At 36.8% G+C, this 25413-nt stretch overlaps 1 protein-coding gene and 1 long non-coding RNA gene across 15 annotated transcripts in view; one reads left to right on the top strand and one right to left on the bottom strand.

The window, feature by feature from the left end:
* Positions 1-572: 572 nt before the first annotated feature.
* On the top strand, positions 573-4426 carry LOC116651422 (uncharacterized). Of its 8 annotated transcripts, none has more exons than XR_011416648.1 (4): positions 1311-3076; positions 3136-3258; positions 3340-3534; positions 3612-4426. It is a non-coding gene; the product is annotated as an uncharacterized lncRNA (long non-coding RNA). The 8 variants fall into 8 exon arrangements; XR_011416650.1 differs by having other exon boundaries at positions 1314-3076; positions 3136-3230; XR_011416651.1 differs by having other exon boundaries at positions 1314-2684; positions 3136-3230.
* The window catches only part of Shawl (Shaw-like), a 103649-nt gene continuing 82628 nt past the window's right edge, over positions 4393-25413 (bottom strand). For 4 of the 7 annotated variants that reach the window (XR_004304510.2, XR_011416645.1, XR_004304509.2 and 1 more), the window contains 2 exons: positions 19206-20067; positions 4393-4565 (listed from right to left, as the gene is read on the bottom strand). The gene's annotated coding sequence lies outside the window, so the exon portion shown is untranslated. The remainder of the gene's footprint in view (positions 4566-19205; positions 20068-25413) is intronic. The other 3 variants (XR_004304513.2, XR_004304512.2, XR_001449853.3) reach the window with 1 other exon arrangement.

Raw genomic sequence — 25413 nt, forward strand, 5'->3', positions numbered from 1 at the left:
TTTAACCCCTATCCGTCCGTCAGCTTGTTTCTATGCAAGCTATTTTATTAGTCTAAGGGCTATCGTCTTGAAACTTTGCATAGGTCGGTCTTTCTCATTTACTAGTTTCACTATGAAAGAAAGCTTTTCAATATGAATTAAGTATATCCTATAGCTTTAAGGAATGACTCGCTCGTAAGTGAGTTTTTGTGTAACAAAATATTTCATTTTTCAAGACAGTTTAACCACACTCGTGTCTATGAGTTTATTTTATCTAATTTTAATTTTAGTTTTTCGTACTCTTTTATAGTTTCTGCGACGAAATTCTTGATCTTTTTTATTTAGCAAATAGAGCAGCAAAAATTCGATGCATAAGTAAAGAATGGCGGGCAGACATACACATACATACATATGTACATATCATATTTGGCGATTATCTCTTTATACATACATATGTGTGGGTCTGTACTCTCTGTCGTTGCCTATGCGTTATCTACCTTTGAATGGCGCTCAGTCGAGTTTATGGTTTGCTTGCTCAATTTGCTGTGCGCCGGTTTTTGTCCACTTTGCGTCTGCGCATCTAAATTCTGTTTTAGTTGAACGCCAGCAGTCGGGCAAAGCTGTATAAATTGTAAATATATATATTATAATTAAATATATACCGTTCGTATAGTGTAAGTTGTCGGAGTCGAATGGATCAGGTGTTTTAATTGTCATTACAACAAAAATGGCAATAGTTACATCAAAGTTGCAAAATCTGGACAAGTACGGATATCAAAATTTAAAGTGAGCGTTATAGACTTTTACAATCATAAATTTCTAGAATCAGACTTAATTTACGTATAGGCAGCCATTGAGTGTTAATAAGAAATCAATAAATATTTCATTTTATAAAAGAAACCCGTAAGCAAAAAATTTACCAGCATGCATACATGTATAAACACATACATCTGTACATATGTATTTGACTATCTCCTCGCATGCACTTATCTCGTGATCGTCTGTTTTGTTTTTTGTTCGCTTTTTGCCTTTGAACCCAGTAGTCAATTGCGCATTCTACAATTTAACTATAATGACATTTGATGCTTTTACTTTCAAATTGAATATGAATATATTTATAGGAATTAAATTTCTTGTTTTTATTCTATTAAATTTGAGATCTGTACGGACAAAGAGTGTGAATTGGCATGCTAAAATTCCAATTTGCAAATTTGACCAAATTTAATCAAAATATAATGGCATGCATTATATTCTGCATATATTGCAGAATATTCTGCAAATCTTGAATTGATTACTTTTATCAAACTTGTATGTCGGAATTAAGTTGCGCGAACGCAAAGTGTTTAAAAAAAATTGGCGCACAGAAAGTAGAGTGGGTCTTGCTTAGAGCGATTGCGTGTGTGCCCAATGCATACGTGGATAATGCAGGAGCACACAATATTCTCTCTGCATGCACTTGTTCAGGTGTGTGTTCGCTTGTATTTTATCTACATACGGCTTATGCATGGGGCTCTCACGAATTTTTAGTAGCGAGACTTGCTTAGTTTTCTGTGCGCCCATATTCTTTACGCTTAACGTCCACGCAGTCGTAAGAGAACGGAGAGCAAGTCTTGCTTAGAGATAAGAAATTTGTGTAATCGCAATGCATACGTAGGTTAATGCAGAAGCACGCATATACAGACGTGTACATACATATATGCCGATTTCCTCTGCTTTCTGTTTTATCTACATGCATGGCGTTCACGAGCTCATCTTGGGATCGTTATTCAGCCGATTTTCTGTAACCCCAGCAGCCGTTTAAAGCCCTTTATTTTTAAATTATTATAATTTCATACTCGAAAATGGTAGAACGTTACAAGATTGTGTGACATTTACGCCAGTTTTAGCTATTTAAATATTTTCGCAAATATTATCATAAAACAATTTGAAAAATCTGCAGACTGTGTGGACTGTAAGCGCACACAAAACAGATCAAGTCTAATTTAAAGTAAAGAACGCATGTGCACACACCTAAATATATGGAGATGCCGTCTGCTTGTACATGTTTTTGCTTGTGTGTGTACTTGTACGTACCTATTTGCGCATGTGTGTGATCGCTACACAAAACTAATCTGCGTGAGCGGCCCAAAGAAACGGCACACAGAAAAGAGAACAATTCTTGATGCTGCTCACAAAAGTGCGGGAGAGCCCAACGCATACATATACACGTGCACTTGCACGCTTTTGACGACTCGCTCTTCATGTGTCTGTTTATGCATGTGTGTGATTGCATGTACGGTCTCTAGCTTTGAATTGCGCTCAATCGTATTAATGGGCTGCCTACTCAATTTGCTCTCCGTTGGTTTTCGTCTACTTTTGTTGCGCTCAAAATTGTTGGCTTTAGTTTAACGGCAGCACTCGAGTAGAGCTGTTTAAAAATATTATACGTGAAAATTCTTGCGTAAATACCTTTTAAATGTCATAAAGGTGTATTAATTTCGGACTCGTACGGATCGCGTGTATCATTTGAAATTTGAAAATATTCGCTTATCGAAAAAACATGTAATTTTTCATTTCGTAAAATAGTTTGTGAGAGGGCGATGCATAAGAATATAATACACTAGGCATAGACACATACAAATGCACGTACATATTTGGCGATTATAATTAAAGAGAGGCCGATGCATGAGAACATAATACACTAGCAGGCAGATACACATACATATGTACGTACATATTTGGCTATTATCTCTGCATACATATGTTAAGGTGTGTGTTTTCTGGAGTGATATATACTTATGCTTATGTGTGTGGTTCGTGCGTTATCTAGCTTTGAATCACGCTCACACGATTTTTGTTTACTGCGTTTCGTCTCAATGAAGAATTTATCTTGTAAGCATCAGCCTTTGGTCACCTACCTTTGCATCGCACTCACTCAAGATTTTAGCTGCTCAATTTGTCGACTCTGCCTTCGCGCAGCATAGATCTGATTTAGTTAACAGTCGTCGTCGGCTGTTAAAAACATTTTGAGTGAAAATTATGGTATACGTATTCGGACTTGTACAGATCGATTCAAATTAAAACGAGTCTCAAACGGTATTTCCTTCAGAAGTTGGACGTAATTTAACCGATATAAGTTTACAAAATACGAATTAATTTTTATTTTGTGTTTTTCAGCGCATAACAATAATTCGTATGGTTGATAGCTAAATGGCCTCTAAATCCATGGATAGACACTTTACAAAATATCATTCTAAATGTTGAGCAGAACGGCAAGTGGTTTGGTGCTGAAATAAATATGTTTAGTGTACTGCCAATTTTAGGGGATTTTCGATATGACGTATATTTTCAGAAACTAATATATTATTTTGGGTCTTTCAGTCGAATCTGCCATGAGCATGGACAACAATATATTTGGTACCCTTGGATGCCTAGATGTCCTATATATTATTGCTTATTCCATACCTTGGATAAACAAAAAATGTAAAAAATCGTATTCTAAAGTTTTTGGATCTGTTATAAAATGAAAATTGTTGATGTTCTTTCGATTTAAAGGACTTACACGGAACCTAAAAGGTATATCTTTCTAAAATCGGATGCTATTTGTAATTGTAATTATTTTAAACTAATATATTTATTTTTTTATATTTCAGTCACTTCTGCCACGCCCACGGGGAACATATAATAAACAAATAATCTATAAATTTGGTACCTAGATGACCTATATATCCTTGGTTATTCCATACCAAGGATATAGTCCTAGCGAACCTAAAGGACCGAGCTATTGCAAAATACGCAATACCATGGTCCAAAAAATTTTTTTACAGCCGCCCCCACCATCAGCCTTGCCCCCTGAATGGCTCCATGTTGACTGTTTATCCTTGGTTATTCCATACCATCGGTATAGTCCTTGGGAACCTAAAAGACCAGATCCCTGCGAAATGTGCATTGAAATGGTCCAAAAACATGTATGCTTTTTCTTTCAGCAGCCCTTGTACACGAGCTACAGCATCAGCTGTTGCTTAACATTCGCTTTTACAGCACTCTTATTACATGAGCCATTACTTAACAGTACTCATTTTAAATGAGTTACATTTCTGCCCCGTGCGGGTATGCAATGAATATTTTTATTCGACGATTTTCGTCGACCTTCTGGGCATTTCTGTTCGCCTGGTATTTCGGTGAAATTTTAGTACAAATTTGGGACCCAGCCGCCGATGGGGGCGCCCCTTTCGGGTATGCAACAAACAAATTTCGACTGCAGAAAAATTTTGTCGACGTTCTGGGCATTTCTGTTCGCCTGGTATTTTGGCAGAATTTAAGAAAAATCTCGGCAACCAGCGACCGTCAACGGACGCCCCTTTTGGGTATGCAACAGATTTTTTTTTTTTTTTTTTAGAAATAAAAATAAACAAGAATTTGTCACATAATTTTAATATAATTATTTATTTGCGGTAAAATTTACAAATTGGTTGTTTTTTGCATGATTTTCGATTTTAGCATAAAATGGCTATATCTAGCTTAAAATACGTCCGATCCTGGAAGGAATAGACTCGTTAGATTCGTAAATGTCCTTAAAATCGTTTGGAGTCCTAGAATCCTTCAACCTGAAAAGATAAAAGGGAGTTTTATTTAAAAATGTCATAAGAGGGATATAAGAGTATTTAGGGAAATAAATAGCCATAACACGGCCATATCCTTGCAAATTTTCAAAGGACATAGTTCGTTAGGATCGTTCTGACCAGCTGCACCGAGCTGCATCAAAATATTAGGGGGTCATCTAAGAATCCTGGACTTGTCATTTTTCAGTCGCGGGCCGCAATGAAAATTGACTGAAAACACAGTAAAATCAGCAAAATCGTTATATCTCTGAAACTACAAGGACGATCTTGATGTCCTTTGGCCAGTTGGTAGGCCTGGCCAGTACAATTTTTTTGACACATGTCCTATCAGGATACGCAAGGATATAGCCGAGTAATGGCCTATTTTCTTTATTAAATTTTGTCCTTAAAACTTCTTTGTTTGAAGGACTTTCGTCCTTCGGGTTGTATATTCTTAAATGGAAGGATGAGGACTATCTGCTGTCCAAAGGACATCCCGATAGTCCTTCAAATGGCGAAGTTAGTCCCGAATTTTTCGATTTTTGGCCATTTTCTGACTAAACCCCTGTAATAAATTTTGATGAAATTTTTTGTCGAATCCTGGAAATCCTTGAATGCCAATCGATAGTGCTGCTTCTCACGAGTTCGGAAAGGTATATCCTTCTGATATCCTTAAGGATATGGCCGATATATGGCTATAAAAAGAATGTCCTTTTCAGAAAAGTAGTCATATCTCTGCAACCAGAAGGACGATTTTGATGTCCTTTGGCCACTTTATGGTCCTTATCAAAACGGATGATTTGGCGTAGGATTTGACAGGATATGCAAGGACACAGCTGAGTTCTGATCTTTTTAATGTACAAAATGAATATCCGTATATCTTAGCCGTTTGAAGGACCTTCGTCCTTTTCATTATATATTCTGAATGGACAAGACAAGGACGGTCTGACGTATAAAGGACAAGACGAAAGTCCTTGAAGCGCTCAAGTTATGGTCACTTTTGCAAAAGTATCCTTTCCAGAAAAATGGGCATTACTCGGCCATATCCTTGCAGATTTTTAAAGGACCTGGTGCGTAAGGATCGAAGTGACCAACTGCATCGATCTGTATTAAAAAATGACGAGGTCTTCTAAGAATCACGGACTTGGTAAAATTTGTCGCGATGCTTTAGGAAATAGACTGAAGACAAAATTGTTGATAGCTTGAGAACTACACGGACGATTTGGATGTCCTTTAGTCAGCTGGTAGTCTTAGTCAATACTGTTTTTCGACACAGAACTATTCAGGATTCGCCAGGATATGACCGAGCTATATGCTTATTTGTGTGTACAATAAGGTCCTTCCTGCGGGTATTGATTACTATCGTCCTTCTTAAAGAACGTTTTTTAATTGGAGGATGAGGACAGCTGACCAAAAGATACAGAAATCGACCTTTTGGTTTCCAGGATGTTCTTATTTCTCTGAACAGGACAATTGACGTTCGTGTTTACATGTATTTTTGTTTATGAAAAAATGTGTATTTGACAAGTACTATTTGTTATTTATAATTTATATACGAAAATACATTAAATTTCTAGCAGCACATTTTTTTTATACATTTTTTATGAAATTGTAATGCACTTTGTATGAAATTTAATACATTCATTAATTATGAGTCAGGGAGCAACGTCAGGGCGCAACATGTCCTACATTAACATAATATATGTTTGTATAGAGAAATTGTATTTCAATATGTATTGATTCCTAATGAGCATCAACTAACTATGTCTGGCGGGCTTATTACCATTTTCAATTTGATCCAAGCCAAATGAACGAGTACTTTATTTAACCCAACATGAGAATTTCAATACATTCGTAAGCGGCAAATATAAATATTTGCTTTGTATTTTGGTTTTGGGCTTGCAATGCACAATATGCCCTATACTTGTTGTGGGCGTGGTTTATTTATTGGTTCACAAGCCTGTGGGTTTTCAAATGGAGCCCACATGTTGTTTACTCAGGCAGCGGTTCCTGACACTTTGGCCTGTACTCATTAATTACATTGTCAATAGATAGAAATAGCCATGGTCGTGTGATTTGAGTGCGATTTATGAACAAAGCTGAACATCAAATTTATAGGGGTATTTGCAAAGCTCAAATTTCGTACCATGGTAATATCGACTGAACACAGTAAAAACGGATCGAGCTTAAAATTGATGATGCAAAATGTTACGTCAGAAGATAGACTTGAGTGGTTTCTTTTTGGAAAATAATAACAATCAGAAGATTCAAAGAAAGAAAAGGGAAAATTAGGCAACATTTCTAACAATCCCTTACAGATACAAATACTCTAAAAAGCAGCGAAATTTATATTTGTGCAACGGAGTTCATATTTTTATAACCGTGTTGATGAATCCTTTTTTTCCTGTATAATTTCCTTACTTAAAATAAAATTAATTTATTTTAAAGAAATTATATAAATATTAGCATAGACTTAAAAATGCAGATTATCTACCAATCCAACCCCCAAACAGAACTTTGTATGATTTGTAAGTACGATTGCCATCTAATAATTATATTATATTCACATACACTAATTAAAAACAAGAAGTGAATAAACACGCGTTTGACACTGGCTTTGTCCGTTGTGTATGCATGACATACGCTTATTTCGCACGCATATCACAAAGCCAACAGCATGTTCCATAAAGGGCTTCGGCACGCTCGCATATACAAATCCTGCAGAGAGCGAGTGTAAGCCGTCATCCACTGGTGCATACATTAAAGTATCAATGGCTTACAATAACAGGAACAGGCAGTAGAGACACGTGCATGCATATTATATGCATATATGGCTCACTCTTCTGGCACCAAAACACATTCTCAAATTGAAAACCGATGCGCGCGTATTTACGAGCTTAGCAACTGAAGCCGCCAAAACGGTTGACAGCCGCATTTAAAGTCGCTTTCAAACTGTGTTTGCACGCGTGTAAAAGCCTTGTAAATATTTGAGCATCATAAATGGAAAACTTTTGCATAAATAATACGCGCACATGTGTGCACATGCATCGAATGAGTACGGTAATCGAACAGACTTGAAATAAGTTAATTCCTAAAACAGTACAAAATCTCAGAGAAAACTTTATAACTGCGCTGCCACATGATGAGAATCTATTAAAATCAGTGAGAAAATTTCATTCTCCAAGAAACATAGTCAAATATGAAAAATTAGGCGAATTTGCCTGGACTATATGTAGAAGTATATCTATTTATTTTTGTTCTTAAATATGATCGAAGAAAAGTTAGGAACCAATAGCACAACAATTTATCAAACGGCTCAATAAACCGCCATATGCCATTATATTGCGTATACGCAGTGCAGGCCGGAAAATGTCATTGATAGGAGCAATTGGATTACGAGCATTCGAAACCATTTTCGCAGTCGTGGCAGCATAACAAATTGATAAATATCACAATAGCTGCTTTATTTTTTTATATTGTGTACATGTGTGAGTGTGTGTTTTTTTTGGTGAGGGTGTTTTGTTGTGTGGCTTTTGTGGTTTTGGACCGACTGTTTGTGGTTTAATTTCTGGGGATTTGCGCTGTTGCCGTAACTCGCACAATAATCCGTTAATACGCCCAAGCAAAGACGCACAAAATTTGTGGAAATGTGTGTGTTTTCTCTAGCAATTGATGTCATTCTGAGTTGCAATTGAAAAACGTACAGATTAAAGAACTTTAAAGGCGTCTAAAAATATTCAAAACTTGGGTGATTATTTTGAGGAAAACAATTACTTACAAAAATTATTACAATAAAAATTGTAAATGAATTATTAAAGAATATAAAATCGTTTAGAAAAAATGCTTTGGTAAATGGATATGCATCTATACTACAGGTTCTATGGTTATAGTTACAAGTTACAAGTTTCTGCATCTGCCCAACCATCATCGCAACCTTTAGCTGCACAAGGCAGTATCTCCAATGTTGCCCTTAGGCTATGCTGTCATATTTCTTACAGTAATACCGTCAATAATAATACCTTTAATACCAATCAACAATCAAATGGGACCCGAATCGAAAGATATTTTTTTATCGGGTGTTGAATTGTTCTACGAATCAAGCTTTTTTCATTTGAAGGATATATCTTGATATCACCGTATTTCAGTTAACCAAACTGGTTTCCATTGACTGTGTATTGCAGACATTCCCAGGTGTAGATGTTGTCAATTAATATCAAATATGTCACGTCAATTTGAGCTTGCCCAAAAGGGAAAATGTTCTGACAGGAAAACCAGCGCATGGCCACAACAACAACAACAATTTCCATTTAATGTTTTTCTTATGAGTCCATGCGGCGTATACTTAATCAGTGATACCACACACGCACACACACACAAACAGGGCTGTCCACTTAGCCAATTGAGAGACAATTTTCGATTCAGTTAGGATCCAATACATTTAACCCACTAATAGAATGGCACCTCACGCAACGCCCCCTCAATTCAATCAACCAACACGGCTTTTGGGGGGCTCTGTATGTGTATGTGTGTGCGTGTGTGTGTGTGTGTGTGTGTGTGTGCGTGTGTCTTGGGCGGGCGCGTTGATGTGTCTATTTAATATGCAGTGCCAAACACAAATTAAAACTCGGTTCCATATACACACACACACACACACACACAGCCACACACCAACACGTAATAACAACGTGGCAACAACTAACTGTTATTGTGTTTGTGTGTTTTCCGTTATTAGATTTCCCGTTGCTGACAAACTTCACTTGACGCCTGCGGCAGAAGTTACAACTGTGAATCTGAGTGTGTGCTTGTGTGTTTTCCCTATAGACTTTCCTTGTATAGCTGTGTGTTAGGGAAATTAAATCCATGACAAATTGGAAAAGGCTTTAGCCGAAAACTTTGTCTGTAGTGCGGCTATCGGCTTGAACCAGTGGCACGTGCTAACTTTGATTTCGATCGAATCATAGTTTTGAAACTAAAAAATACATGGCATAACAACATATTTTTTATAAGAACTGTCTTGCTTTAAGCCTTGGCTTATTAAGTGAAGATTAAGCTAATCTGGTTCATCAACAAAAATAAATTGTTGCGTCTCATTATCAAATTTGAGACACTTAACTTGAAAACAACACGTTTCACAGCTTTAACTGAGAAGTATCTCGTATTCAAGTTAACCCAAGTTAGCCGTCCGCTTAAATAAGAAATGTATGTACTCTAAGATTTCTCAAATGTCTATTAATACTCTCCGCAAGGTTAACGGCTACATTTACAAATAAATGCCAGGCTTCAATTAGTTACCCAAAGTAAATACCCAATAAGCTCGAGTGCCAAACAGAAATAATTTTCAATTTCTTTCATGAAAGAATAAAGTAGAAAAATATAATAATTCTTTCAATTGATTTTCATATTTTTTTATATTTTATTCATTTCTTTCATTGTGTGCATGCCACTTGGGCTGACTTTCAATTTGGTACATGAAACACCACATCAAATTACGATCCAGGGACCAAAGCTGCCAAAGCCTCTTTGACCCTCCAGTAGGTGTCTGTGCATGTGTGTGTGTGTGTGTATGTGCGGGTGTCTGTGTGTGTGTGCAGCTTCGGCCTGTTTGTAAATTGGCTACTCGAACGGTTGCGCCTATGAGACTTCTCAGCACTGATAATTCAGCTAATTTAAGGCTAAATTTAGCCATTTTCTGAAGTCGTCAGATGGAAACTTTTAGTTTAGGTGCCAGCCATACTGGCTATTTGTAAACTAATTGAGGTGTTTCGCATGATGAATGATTTAGTTTATATTCACTGTTTTTTTTTAAATATATGTGTCATTTCCCTTTATCGTCTATCAATAAGGCAATTTGACATTTTTGTCATCACAAGTTTAACATATCCTTCTTTTGCTGAAAATAAGCAGCTGCTTCGGATTTTGAGGATGAGTAATCATCAAGCAGTAGAAAATGTGTAACCGAGTCTTAGAAGCATTAGCACTAGGCTACCAGACAAAAGTAAATCACAAGGCGAATGCTCCAACTGCTCAAAATAAAACTGGGAAAAAAGGCACCTCATAGCATTTTCAGATTTTTTAACTCTATTTTTAACATCTAATTTACTTATTTCTTAAGTGTAAATTTAGATCAGCGCTTTTTAGTTTGCTTAAATATCAGCTCCATTTAGCTTGCTTAAAATGGGATTCAGTTTGTTTTTTTTAGTTTTTGTTATATTGCATGTAGCTACTTTTCTAAAAGCTACATTTATGTAGCTATTTTTAGCTTTTCTCTTTAGATATCTAGTTTTTTTTTTAACCAATTTAATTTAGGTATGTGTAACATTGGTTTAGCGCTTTTTAATATTGGACCCAACTTCTTTATGAAAGCAATTTTTTTTTTTTTTCAATAAGCTATTTTAAATTTGAATTCAGAAACTTTTTGAAGCCTATTTTATCGAACTATTTTGAGCTATTCTTAACATTGAATACAGCTTTTTTTTTAAGCCAATTTTATTCAGTTTTTTTGCACGTTGTATTTAAATAATTGTTTGAAACATGTTTATTTATGCTGTGGTTTATTTTAGCTATGTGGTTAATTTAACTATTTTGAACTGCGTTTGACGCAGGATTCAGGTACTTTTTTAAATTGAATTGACATTTTTTTTGGCTCCTTTTTTGCAACGAGAATCAGCAGCACTTGCACTCACAATAGGCACTGGGCGTGGCTGCCTATCAGCTAATAGCCGAGTAGCTGGTGAATATGTATGCTGAAGGCTTTTCAGCAGCTTTTCAACTGGCATCAGAGCTGACAACTAGCATTTGACTTTAGCATATATTAACTTAGCAACAGCCTTTTTGGTAGGCAATTTAAAAAAAAAGACTGCCCGAATAGCACCTACGTGGGGTTGTTTGTGTCTGTGCACACCTGACACCTGACAGCTTTGTTTAGCTCACGCATTTTGTATGTGCCCTGAATTTGAAATGAGCTTCCGTTCTGTGAAAAATATTCACAGACACACACACATACATACGCACGCATTTTACTGGCACATGAAATCTTATAAGTCCCTCTGATCGCCAACTTTTCCACTGAAATGTTATTCGTCCCAATGGCCTTAAATATGGCTGCTTAATGTACTCAATAAAATATTTTAATATGCTCTTGTCTGAATAAAAAAATTAAAATAAAAAATATTTTAGCTTTGCCACAGGCACTGACAAGTTAAATAAAGCAAAAAGCTTTACGCACACCCACAGACGCATACACACACACGCACACATACACACCTGAACAATATTTTTTGTATTTATGGACTGTATTTGTGGACTGCGCACTTCAATTGGCTGTCCAATTGAGTTTGCTTTGCCTTTAAGGCGCTTTTTAATACCCTAACATATGGTATTTTCATATTTTCATCGAAAATACAAAAATTTGACTAAATAAGAATTTGTCATTGATAACGAAAATAATAATTTTCTGAGCAATATAAAATAATAAACAAATTATTTTTATCAGGCTTAAGTGAATAATAAATATATTTTAATTTAAATTTTAATGCACTTGCTTAAGATAATGTGTAAAAATACTCTGTAAGAGTATTACATTGTCGCCATTTGGTAGAATATACTTTCTGCTTTTCTATAATTAAATTTGTACTTCCCTAACCTTGCCTTCATTTCAAGCTTTCTATATTTTTATGGCACACTATCAAGCGCTTGGTACAGGGTATACTTAAAGTCCTTAATGCTGTTTTACAAAGGACCTGGCTACTGCCTTGAGGCGCTTTTAATTTTATTAGCTGTCTAATTTGAATTGTTGCGCAAGGTGAAAAGTTTTTCATTCGAATACAGCAATAATGTATTTTCAATATTTTAAAGGCCTGAGGACTGTGGCCATAATAAAGTTTTTGATTTAAAGTTGAAATATAATTATGTTAAAATGTATTTTAGTTCCCTTTTCACCCTTACCTTATCTTTGTCGAATTGTTATGGACTTTCTGAGAACTCTAAATTGACAACTGTCAAATTTATAACGCCCTTGTTTTATTTAAGCCCAGCATTAAATACGGCCATTAATTAAATTAAATTATTGCCACTCACCCCAGTTTGTAATTTAATTACTGTGATTGATTTCAGTTAGATACTCATTTCTTTAGATTTCGCAAAATAGGGACATAGCAAAAAAAAGTTTCCACTTGTTCACCAGTGAACAAGTTTGCCAATATCCTAAGATTCATGAGACAATTTCCAATTCGCCCGCGAAATAATTTGCAACAAATGAAGCAACTCGAGCGCATCGGTATAATCGACCGGCGAACAAAATGCTCAACAAATCGTTGAGTTGAAACAAATCACGATACAATTTAATGAGCCCATTTCAAGAGGCATCGCAAATGCCAGGAATATGAAATGAATTTCGCTTGACAATAGAGGAAAAAACGGGGAAATTCTGGTGGCCATTTGCTACGAATTTACTCATGATGAGTGCGTGATGAAAAATGTAAACAGCACGACACGATATGCACAAGTTGATCTAATTATCAGTGTTAAAAAAAAAATAATAATAATCATGAAATGGTATGAATGTTGCGCAGCTCAGGTACCCCTAATGGGCGTGGCAAAAAACAATTGACACTTTGCGGATATACAGGAGTATATATTCCAAATATAAAGTTTCAATAATACTATTCATTGAAGTAATACTAATAATAATAATAATAATACTAATAATAATAATAATAATAAAAATAATAATAATAATAATAATAATAATTATAATATAATAATAATAATATATGAGAATATTTTTTATTTAATAGTTCTTTGGGTATGCACGCAAGATCAGGCACGAAAGAAATCAGGAAATCAGGCGCCCATCTCTAATTGTGTGCTCTAATTGGTCGTGCGGGTAGCTGAGCCACTTCACAGTTTGCGCTCCACCAGCAGCGCAGCCGTCTCCTGTTGTTTCTGTTGCTGTTGTTGTTATTAATTTGCTTTTGGAAGTTTTCGTGCATACGCCGGCTTTAAGCTACAATAACGCAATAGTCTGGGTGGGTGGGTAGTGGGGGAGGGTGGAGGTGTAGCTATGAGGTACGCCCCCCACGCGCATTGCCTGAAACGTAGTTGCTAAGCGTATCTAATGTCCACCCACAAACGAATCCTGTGTTGAGTTCAGGTTCCGGTACGCTCGAAATCTTAATGCCGGTTTGCACGCCCAAAGCATAAGCTACAGTTCCGACCGTCTCTTTGGGTTATTTGTTGGCTTTCGAGGTTGCGTCATTGACTTTGTATGTTCCGGGGCTCCGGCTTCCCGTTGTGCAGACAAACAATTTATTTATGAGCAGGAAGTAGGCTGCATTGTCAATGATTTTATATCAGTTTTGGGCGGTAGGTCATATATATTGATCTAAATAAGTTTTGGGAGATAGTCGTGTGCTCAGCAGAGAGATAGATGTGTTGAGATGTGAATGTTGTTATTCCCATGAAATGTGTAATCACAAAAAAACATTGTCAATTGCCAGAACTGATATTATTATTCACATTATACAAAAACTTACAAAATTATTTAGCATACCTTATTAAATGCCTATTAATACAAATTATTCGAATATTAAGACGAATTTTAGCAAAAATAAAAGCAAAAGTGAGTTTAATTATGAACATTCATACAATTCTACGAATCATAAATATTCATTTTCATAATATGTCACACACTTGCACGCAGTAAATCAATATCAATTTGACAGGAAATATACAAAATAACAATAACAAAATAAATTGCACCATTGGAAAAAGTTGACAGAAAAGTGAAAACAAACAGAAAACAAAAGTGATTTTTTTTATGGCACCTACTAAGTATAAAGAGCATTAATATTCCTTTGTATTAATTACAGAACCTATTATTATTGATTTCATCTTCACGCTCTTGGTAAGAATAAAAAAATGTAATTATAAATTCATAAATATGGCACTGATTGGCCGAACACAGCGGCATATTTTAATTAATTAAAATAAATGTGAGCTTTAACTGTCAGCTTAAGAATCTTTATCTACTTCCTGACATACTTTTAATATAATTTCTTTAATAATTAACCATTTACAATAAAATATTAAAGCTGGGTTAAAGCAGCTGCTTGTTCTTTGAAATACGTTAAGAAGTATTTAATAAAATTTTGGCAATAATTCATTTTAAAATCCCTCAACTAAACACAATGTCTATTGAAAAACTTTCTGATGCGGCCTAAAGAAGAAGAAGCTCGCTCGAAATTCAAAACATATTCATGAAAGTGAAATGTAAAGCCAACATGCTTATTTGAAACCCATAAATTAGTGAGTTATTCAAATTAGCTGACAATTGTTGCTGCCAAAGAAAGCCGAAAAACGAACAAAAAGCCATAAGAAGCAACAAAAAGCGTTGAGAAAGCAGTCAAAAAACTGTTCAATTTATGGCGCAAAATGATGGCGTGCTTGTGTGTTTGTGAGTGTTGTGCAAATCTTTACTCACACGCGCAAATTGCCACACATAATTATGTAAACGAGTTTTGAAGAGACGAGGGGCAAAGAGGGTAAAGGGTAGCGGGCGAACGAGCACATTTTAATTACCAGGAAAATGTAAATTAACCGAACCACCTAAGACAACAGAGCAGACAACTGGGAAAACGCACAGCAGCAGCAGCAGCAGCAGCATCCCACCACCAGCAAAACAAAGCCATGAAGCTCAAACTGTATGTATGCATATCTATATGTTCTGTTTATAAGTGTGTGTGTGCGTATGCGTGAGCCCTCACAGCTGAAAAGTATGCTACAGTAAAGTTTGCATGCGCTGCCTGCTCCTCGATGATAACTTTTCCAGTTGCCAGTTGGCACAAAATGACACAAACGTTATGATAACAAACATGAAAATGGTAGTTGGGGTGCGGGAAAGAGATACCTCGATATACCCTACAACCAAATCATTTGTTAGCGAGGTTATGAATTTAAACAATATAAATATATTAATATAATTTTGCAATTTTACTCTTTGACCCACCTTTTTTATGTTCATTTCAGCTAAATATTCAGAAATATATTTGAAAGGAATTGGACACTGATTGTCCGAACGAAAGCTTAAAATTGTATGCAACCGATTTACCAAAGTTACGGCTGGAATTTCTAAAAACACTAAAACTAAAACTAAATAAAGTGTTTGAATTCGAAACTTCGGCCAAAAGGAGAGGTTTTCCGCAAATTATCAGCACTTATAGCTGTAATAGAAGTAAAAAATAAAAGAGATATATGTATAATAGAGAAAGAAATACAGAAAGAAAGGTATATACCCTCTTAAGTTTGCATCCCCCAAGTTGAATAAATATGAAATTTAAAGTCTATTAAACGATGGATAGGCACGAGCTGCTTCCGGCGCGTCAGCTAAGCAGCTTTAAAACGCCGCCTGCTTCCTGTCAGCGACGGTGATAATTACACCACACACTCACACACCTCCGCACTGCCTGCCAATGACAGCTACTGATGTGTGCGTGTGTATCCCAGTACATATATATGCACACATGATGAAAAGTTGGGTCCAACAACGGACAGAGATTGGGGTTTTGTTGATAGGCGGCTGCCTTTTTACGGCTCATTTGAACCTTTACAGTTTTCAATGCCTGACACTTTCCGGGTTTTGATTAATTTTAATTGTGTGACATTTAATTAATTCGTGCAGAATGAAAGATTATCACAGCACTAACTAATTACATAATCGTTAGCTAAATAATATACAAGCCTCACCAAATCCATACCGAGCTTCTCTCTCTTTTAAGCAAACCCTTGTGTTTGCACCAGTAATTTAAGCTTTCACATGTTGTTTTAAGCGTCGAAGGATTAATCTCTACCCTGCAAAAAACAAAAAAAAAAAAAAATAAACAAACACGCGCAGCGCAGTGCAAGCAACTACTGAATAATTTAATTCAATTAAAAGCCAGCGGCGCTTAGCAAGTTAAAATGCCTCACATGCGAGTGCTCGACTAGTTAATACCTCACATTAAAGTTCTGGTACAAATATAAAAGCTTATATATATACTATCAATTAAAAGGTATCGCGAGGTAGACAGAGAGGCGATACTTTAGAAGTAAGTCAGTTCAGTCAACTTCCAATGGGAGATTGTGGCAATAGTTCAACAGAAAGATTTGCGTAAGATTTAACTTAATCAATGTTGTTTTCTATAGTAATAGAAAGGGAACAAAGCGACATCCCTTTTTTTTTTTTGGTCATTATTTAATGAAATGTTGGCAGATTAATTCTCGCCACAATTGCATGTACATAATATTAGTGTGGATCAAATATATAAAGAGAAGATCTCTCTCTATGTCGTTAGTGGTTTCTCCTGCATGCCACAAATATCTACAATATCTGAAGCCCTATTTGAAGTCATTTGGTTACTTTAGGGTATTTTGAAAAAAAAAACATTAAGAATCGTAGAGCCATTTAAGCAATTAAATAATTGAAATGTAAGCGATAAAAGTCATTAAATCAATTTAGCAACTCTGCAGTAGAAGCCACACCAACACCAAATAAAATCCACAAAAAAATGGTAGTTCACCTCTTATCTGGGTGAAATTGCAAATATATGCAAAATACTTTATAAAATTCCACAGAGGGAGAGAAGAAAGTGCATTAAACTTTAACGACAGTAAAGAGCAGGAGTTCCAAGCGGTATGAAAGATGTGCACAAAGAACTCGTTACGGTGCAATTAACTCCCAAAAGAAAAAGTGCTGGCATATCAAATAAGCGAAATAAACAAATTAGCAACTTGTGAGCTAACTAAGAAAACGACAACAAATACAAAATAAATAAATAAAAGAATAGAATCAAAAATTGTTTTCAATGGGAGTTGAATAAACTACGAAGGTCGAAACAAAGCGTAATCAAGGGCCATATTATAAAGTCAGCAACACCTAAGGATGCCCACAACAGCGAACACTTTGCCTAATGTCACAGGCCAAATTGGTTGGCACTCAAAAGCAGCTGCACGAACATCCTGTGCATCCTGTGGAAGCTAAACAACATAACAATAACCATTCTCGCCTGACAGTCCCTGCTGTTCTACCACTTTAACCCCACGAACCAAAGCATAGACAATTCCCAACACACCCACACACCCGCACACACACACACACACACACACAGATAGAGAGAGTATTGTGTGCCACTGCGTTGCCCATTCGAGTGTGTAAAGAGCAAAGGCAACGCCAGAAGCGGCTATCTAAAATTTGTTCAACTGTCAACTTTGCAACATAAAAGAATTCGGTGTGGAGTTGGTTACTTGTATATTTATAGCATTCTACGTATATCCTGACTGTAAGTGTGTCTGATTTGTTCATGTGACAGGCAGCGTATGGATATCAAGAGTGGCAACAATAAAACAGAGTGCACATCAATTTATTATCAACAATCAAGAGATGGACTTCTTAACTGGATATTTACATGTGTTCTTCTACAAGAGTTTGCGAATTTTTGCCCGTTTCAATAGGTATAAAAAATAAAACCTTGCGCTCAAGATTACTTTGAAATTCAACTAATATATCTACATTATATTCAAATGTACTTTAACTTTTCTTGAATATTTTCATTTTTCTGTTAAATATATATTCTTTTTTATAAATTATCCTTTGCTGAGCTAATAAAGTAAAATTTCTTTACACATAGAAGGAAGTTAAAATGAAATATTTTTTTTAAAAGACGATTTATTTTAGGGTAGCTCATTGGCGGCTGTGTTGTCGCTAGTTTGACTTTCTTATTACCAGGTATCCAGGCAATACACAAAAACAAAAATCAATAGATAACAGGTGGCACAGGAGTCACAGGAAGTCTCCGACTGCTGCCACTGAAATCGTTAACGGCAAAAAGCAACGAGCATAACAACAACAACAATAGCAACAACAGCAACAATAATGCCAACGGAAATAAAATTGTTATGAAAACAACATAAAAATATTCAATATATTTGCATTTTATGTGTATGTGCATATATATATAAGTCTATATATGTAAATATATATATATATATATAAACATGGGGCGTGGCCTGTGTGTTGACATTAAGTAAAAAGCGCCATTAGCTATAAAAATACTTAATATGGAAATATGGAAAATGCGCAGTGCTTTGGGGTATTTACGTAAGCAAACGACTGAGAAAAACAACTAAAGAAACTGTCGCAAAAGTTGCCGCGTTTCCTGCTATAAAACTGAAGCAGGGTCAGTGGCAGCAGGCGGCAGACAGGCAATCGTTAACGGTTCATACATTTGCACCTGCCCCAGCAATCGCAGCGTTGCGCATACACGTGCGTATACGTAATATTTGCTGTCAGAGAATTTTAACAATTTGTTTGAACATTTTTTGGCCAATCCGCAAACTGTCAACTAAAATAGTAAATACCTATAGAGATTTTACGCTGGCAACTCACACAATTTAAGTTGTATATAATGAAAATGAACCCTCACGTAACAGCAACATTATAATATCAAAATGAGTTCGATATTCCCTTAAGATTATTCGAAATTCCCGTTACCAAGATCGATAATATATATGTATATATATATATACATTTTTCAAGTTGAGTGTGTTAGATATTTCGCAACAAAAAACGCTGCTTGGGTTAAAAATAAGAAGTTTAATTATAAAATGTCTTACCCAGGAGAGCGCCGAATAAAATGGATGCCTCGTTGCCTGTGCCAGGAGCCGCCGCGACAATGAACCAACAAACTTGTCAATTTGCATTTGATGTTCATATTAGGTTTACTTAGGACCAATCCAGATGCCGGCCTCATTGTCTTTAAGCCAACCCAAACTGGCAGTCGGTAGCTACTACTTCACTTGGCTCTGTCTGAATGGCTGCATTTGCCTCACGTCAAGGACAATTACTTAGGCGTCAATGGGGATTATCAGTAAAAATGTGCGGGCGCAGGATGAATTGCTGCAGACCAGGCACATGGGGGCGAGTGTGGGGGGGTGTTGTATACATAAGTGCATGGCTGAAATGCCACGAAACTAATTTAAATATTAAATAAATGTATTTATGCAAATGCGTCTTCTGACGCTCTGAGCATACAAAATTGCTCAATTGCCTTCAATTGCGCACACTTAGCGCCAGTCCGCAGTGAAACATCTACGGATCTGCTAGCAACAGCAAGTAGTGGGCACTCTCTATGCCACATCTATTTGGTGGCTCTATGCTCCCCAGTGCCACAAACAGTTCCAATTAAACTTTTCGCGTTGCTTTTAATAACTTCAAATTGTTTAAGGCCTTCGAATTGAATTTCAAGCGCTTTGCTGTTGATGTAGGTTCCAATTCGAATGCTGCAGATGCTTCGCCTGGCCCGGCACTATATGTTCTATAAGCAGTGCAGAGCTTTCTGTGCTCAGATTCTCCAATGAAATTCATTTGACTTGGCACTCACGGCATTGTGTGGTGAGAATGCGCAGACTGGTCCAGAGAATCAGGCATGTGGTAGTCTGATAAATTACACTGAGAAAAAGCATTTTGTAGTTAGACCTGTAAGTAAAATAATAAAAAGTATTATATTAAGAATATTTCACAATTTAAGACTAAGTTAAAACAGAAAATAATATTGATTTTATTAATAAAATTTTGTTATTGAAAATTATAGGCCAATTTGAGAGCTTAAAATAAATAAATTGTAAGCACAAATAAATATTGTTTATATTGGGCTACAACTGAGATTATGTATCGTAGTTTTTAACCAAGAGATATAAAATGCAGTAGAATAGGTGCAAATTATTACATGTGCTTAAATTATTTATTATGTTTGAATTTAGGCCAGAAGCCGAACCTTGTAACGGATAAGCTCCACAAATAATAGTCAAACCTTAAGGAGGATTAAATTCTTTTCCTTCAAGCAGAGCAAAGTGTTTAAAAAATGTTTAAAATTGTTTTGTTATTTTTGACAAACTAACCAATTTCGATAAATAAAATTTCATGGACAGAATAAAAGGTGGATTGAAAATTAGTAAATTTACTATAATATAAGTGAACATATTTGTTGTGGATTGCTTGAATTTTTAATATTAAACGTTTAAATTACCCATTTTAACCGTAATTATCTTAGATCAACATTTGAACTCTAATTTTGCATATCAATCGCAATCCAGTTTGCTGCAGGGCAACATAAACTAAGCATCCTTTGAGCATCTTTTCTACCCATAATGCCACTCGCATGAATGGGGACTTGGCAATTACTTAACTAATCAAAACTAAACACATTTAGCTGTGGCACAAACGATGCAGTAATTGCCACATTTGCCACTGGAGGGCAATGCCATGTGCCACATCATCAGAAGCGTAGAGTGAACAGCAGGACATGCAGTCAGCTCGGAACGAAACCTATCATAATGAGAACAAGCAAATTTCATAGCAGACCAATGCACAAAGCGAAGTGAGAGCCAGAGACTGAGTCTGGCAAAGTCCAACAAATATACAAGTGCCTGAGCGAAGCATAGACGACCACATAGTCGGGCGACTTTAGTGCAACTTATAAAACCATTAAAAATGACAGCAATTGCATTAGAGCCAACAGTTTAGAGCACACGTATGTTGGCGATGAAGCATTCTGTGGCCATTGTTGCATCCACACACATACACTCAGACATACTCACAGGCAGACAACCGCACGCTAAGCACCTGGCCGCGTGCCACACATGTATATATATATATGTCGTGTATCCAATAAATTATTGTGAGTATTATTTTGAATGCTAACGATTAAGTGTTAGTAAGAATCAGAGAATTTGACAGAAGGTACTGCTATTTAACATAACTGTCCTACTTGTATTAGGGTTGCTACTGAAAGCATGGTGTGAGACAAAAAAAGATAGTCTCTGCCGAGCATGGCCCGAGTGTGTTGTATAACGTCCAGTTTGCTATAGTGTTGAATGTTCACTAACAGTACTAAAAGTCAGAGAAGAATATAGAATGACAAGAGCATGAGTAGTATGCTCGAGGACGATGAAAATTATTCATTCTAAAAGTGGAAGTCATAGAGAACAGACGTGCTCGCTCCTAAAAATATAATTATTTTGTGACTATAACGACACTCGGGACTTGCTGTACTGCCAGTATGCCTAATTGCAAAGAAAGTGATTTCTCTGTTCCGACATCAGAAGTGGGATTAGGCGATGCCCCTCCACGAGGCAATTCTGACGATTCGTGGCGTCAGCTTTTGGAATCTCAAAATCGAAATATTCTTGAGATTATTAAAGCAATGCAGATGTCAAATTCAGCATCCTCAACAAAGAAGAGCATCTCGTTGCCAAAGTTCAACCCGGACATTGCAGGCGCAGATGCAAATGCCTGGTGCAAAACTGTGGACATAATACTTGACGATAATCCTATTGAGGGCAGTACACTGGTGATGACCCTCAGCGGCTCCCTAGAAGGAAGCGCCTCGCCCTGGCTTTCTCAAATATGCTATACTGGAATGAACTGGCAAAATTTTAAGGAATTGTTTTTGCAACGTTTCGTGGGAATGGAAACATCGGCGGCAACTTTAATGAACATTTTTAATGGCCGACCGAATGATGGCGAATGCCTCTCCGTATATGCGAGCCGTCTTGTGACCTCACTTTTATCCAAATGGAAGACAGCGAACATGGAGGAAATTGCAGTCTCAGTTGTTTTGGCACATACATCGAAAATCGACAAAAGTCTGCAACGTATGTTATATACGACTAATATTAAAAGTCAAGACGAGATGCAACAGCATCTGAAGGCCTATGCTTATGGAAGGTCAAATGGAGGTCTACAGCCAAATATCCCAATGGAACCAGATCGCAAGAGATCGAAAACATATGGCATTAAATGTCATCATTGTGGAAACCTCGGACACAAAATGGTCGAATGTCGCAAGAGGAAGTATGAAGAAGGCAACGTGTCAAAAAACTCAGCATTACCTAAAGTTCGATCTGCCGTTACCTGCTTCAAATGTGGCGATGCTGGCCACATTGCGTCTTCATGTACGAAAGGAGTTTCTACGAGCGGTGTTGGATCACATGACAAGCGTATAAACATCTGTTGTGTGTCCGAGCCAAAAGGAATCCTGCGTCAATCTGGTGAGCTCGTTCCATTTTGTTTTGACTCTGGAGCGGAATGTACGCTCATCAGAGAGAGTTGTGCCGAGAAATTTTCCGGAAAAAGAATTAATAATTTGATAGTTTTGAGGGGTATTGGAGAAAATCCTGTGTATAGCACTATGCAAATCTTGGCTACTGTTAAAATTGATCAGTACTCCTTAGAAATATTATTTCATGTAATAATGGATAAGTTTTTGAAATACGATGTATTGATAGGCCGTGATATACTCGGATTAGGCTTTGGAGTCTCCATCGAGGCCGACAAATTTGAAATGTACAAAACCAAAACTGTTGATGTACTAATAAAAGTGCCAGATATAAGTTACGTAGAGCATCTGAATAACGATAGAGCATTAAGCAACACTGATAAGAATCGTCTGCTAGAATTATTGCAAAACTATGCTGATAAATTTATTGAGGGTATTCCTCAAACGCGAGTGACTACGGGTGAACTTGAAATCCGCCTGCTTGACCCAAATAAAACTGTACAAAGGCGTCCGTATAGGTTAAGCATAGAAGAAAAAGAAGTCGTGCGAAATAAAGTAAAAGAATTGTTAGACGCAAACGTTATACGTCCTAGTTGCTCTCCATTTGCAAGCCCAATGCTGATGGTAAGAAAGAAAAATGGAACCGATCGACTATGTGTCGATTATCGGGAACTGAATGCTAATACGGTCGCTGACAAATATCCGCTGCCTTTGATTTCTGATCAAATTAATAGACTGAGTGAAGGCAAATATTTCTCCAGTTTAGACATGGCAAGTGGTTTTTACCAAGTTCCAATACACCCAGACTCTATCGAGCGCACTGCTTTTGTCACGCCAGAAGGACAGTATGAATTTTTGGCCATGCCTTTTGGATTAAAAAATGCTTCCTCGATTTTCCAGCGCGCAATCGTGAGAGCATTGGGTGATTTGGCTCAAACGTATGCCATCGTCTATATAGATGACGTGTTAATTCTAGCGAAGACAAAGGAAGAGGCACTTGAAAGGCTACAAACGGTCTTGGAAAACTTGTCTAGAGCTGGATTCTCATTTAACATTACAAAATGCTCGTTCTTGAAAACAAGCATAGAATATTTAGGATACTTGGTTGAAGCGGGTCAAATTCGACCAAATCCACGCAAGATACAAGCGTTGGCCGAATTGCCGTCACCGCAGTCAGTAACGCAGGTGCGACAATTCATAGGCCTAGCCTCGTATTTTAGGCAATTCGTACCAAAATTTTCTGAGCAGATGAAAGCTTTATATAATCTCACCTCCAAGAATAATAAATTTGTCTGGAAGCCGGAATATGAGGAAATTCGTCAAAAAATCGTATCAATTTTGACTAATGACTCCGTTTTGACAATCTTCGATCCACTAAAGCCAATTGAATTACATACAGACGCAAGTTCTATTGGATATGGTGCTATTTTAATGCACAAGATAGAAAATAGACCCAGAGTCATTGAATATTACAGCAAATGTACGACAATGGCTGAAGCAAAATATCATTCATACGAGCTTGAGACCCTCGCAGTTTACAACGCAGTAAGACACTTCCGCCATTATTTACATGGTCAAAAATTTATTGTGCATACAGATTGCAACTCCCTGAAAGCAAGTATCAAAAAAATTAACCTTACCCCAAGGGTACATAGATGGTGGGCATATCTGCAATCATTTGATTTCAGCATTGAATACAGGAAGGGAGAACGCATGTTACATGCTGATTTTTTCTCGCGCAATCCGTTGCCTACTGATTATAAATCCTCAGCGAAAACGGTTGAAATGCACATAAACCTAGCTGAGATAACCGACGATTGGCTTCTAGCCGAACAGCAACGAGATTCTGACATTGCTTCCATAACCTTAAAATTGCGAAACCATAAGATGGGAGAAGCTATCTCAGCGTCGTACGAATTGAGAGCAGGAGTATTATATCGAAGGATTCAAAGAAATGGCAGCACAAAATGTTTGCCTGTAATACCTAGAGCCTTTAGATGGTCAGTCATTAACAATGTTCACGAAGCCATAATGCATTTAGGGTGGAAGAAAACTCTAGACAAAATGTATGCCAACTACTGGTTCGAGAAGATGTCCAAGTATGTGAAAAAGTTTGTAGAAAATTGCATTACCTGTAGAGTGTCAAAACCACCATCTGGTAAGCTACAAATAGAAATGCACCCGATTCCTAAAGATGACATACCCTGGCACACTGTGCATATTGATATAACCGGAAAATTAAGTGGCAAAAACGACTTAAAAGAGTACATCATAGTTCAAGTTGATGCATTCACAAAATTTGTTCACCTTCAACATACGCTGAACCTTAATACGGAAAACTGCATTAAGGCAGTCAAAGAAACTGTTGCACTATTCGGAGTGCCGGCACGCATCATAGCTGATCAGGGTAAATGTTTTGCTAGCACAAGGTTTAGGGAATTTTGTTCTTCGCAGAAGATAGGTTTACACCTGATTGCGACGGGCGCCAGTCGAGCAAACGGCCAAGTAGAGCGTGTCATGAGCACCTTGAAGAGCATGCTCACAGCGGTTGAGAGTAGTCAGCGATCCTGGCAAGACGCTTTAAAAGACATACAGCTGGCAATAAATTGCACGACAAATCGTGTAACGAAATATAGTCCGTTAGAATTGCTAATCGGTAAAGAGGCAAGGCCGTTAGGAATGATAACAATATCAGATGAAAAAACAATTGATAAAGATTTAATAAGAGCACAAGCGAAAGATAACATGGTGAATAACGCTAAATA

Source organism: Drosophila virilis, chromosome 4 (genome assembly GCF_030788295.1).
Source record: "Drosophila virilis strain 15010-1051.87 chromosome 4, Dvir_AGI_RSII-ME, whole genome shotgun sequence".
Taxonomy (NCBI): Eukaryota; Metazoa; Arthropoda; class Insecta; order Diptera; family Drosophilidae; genus Drosophila; species Drosophila virilis.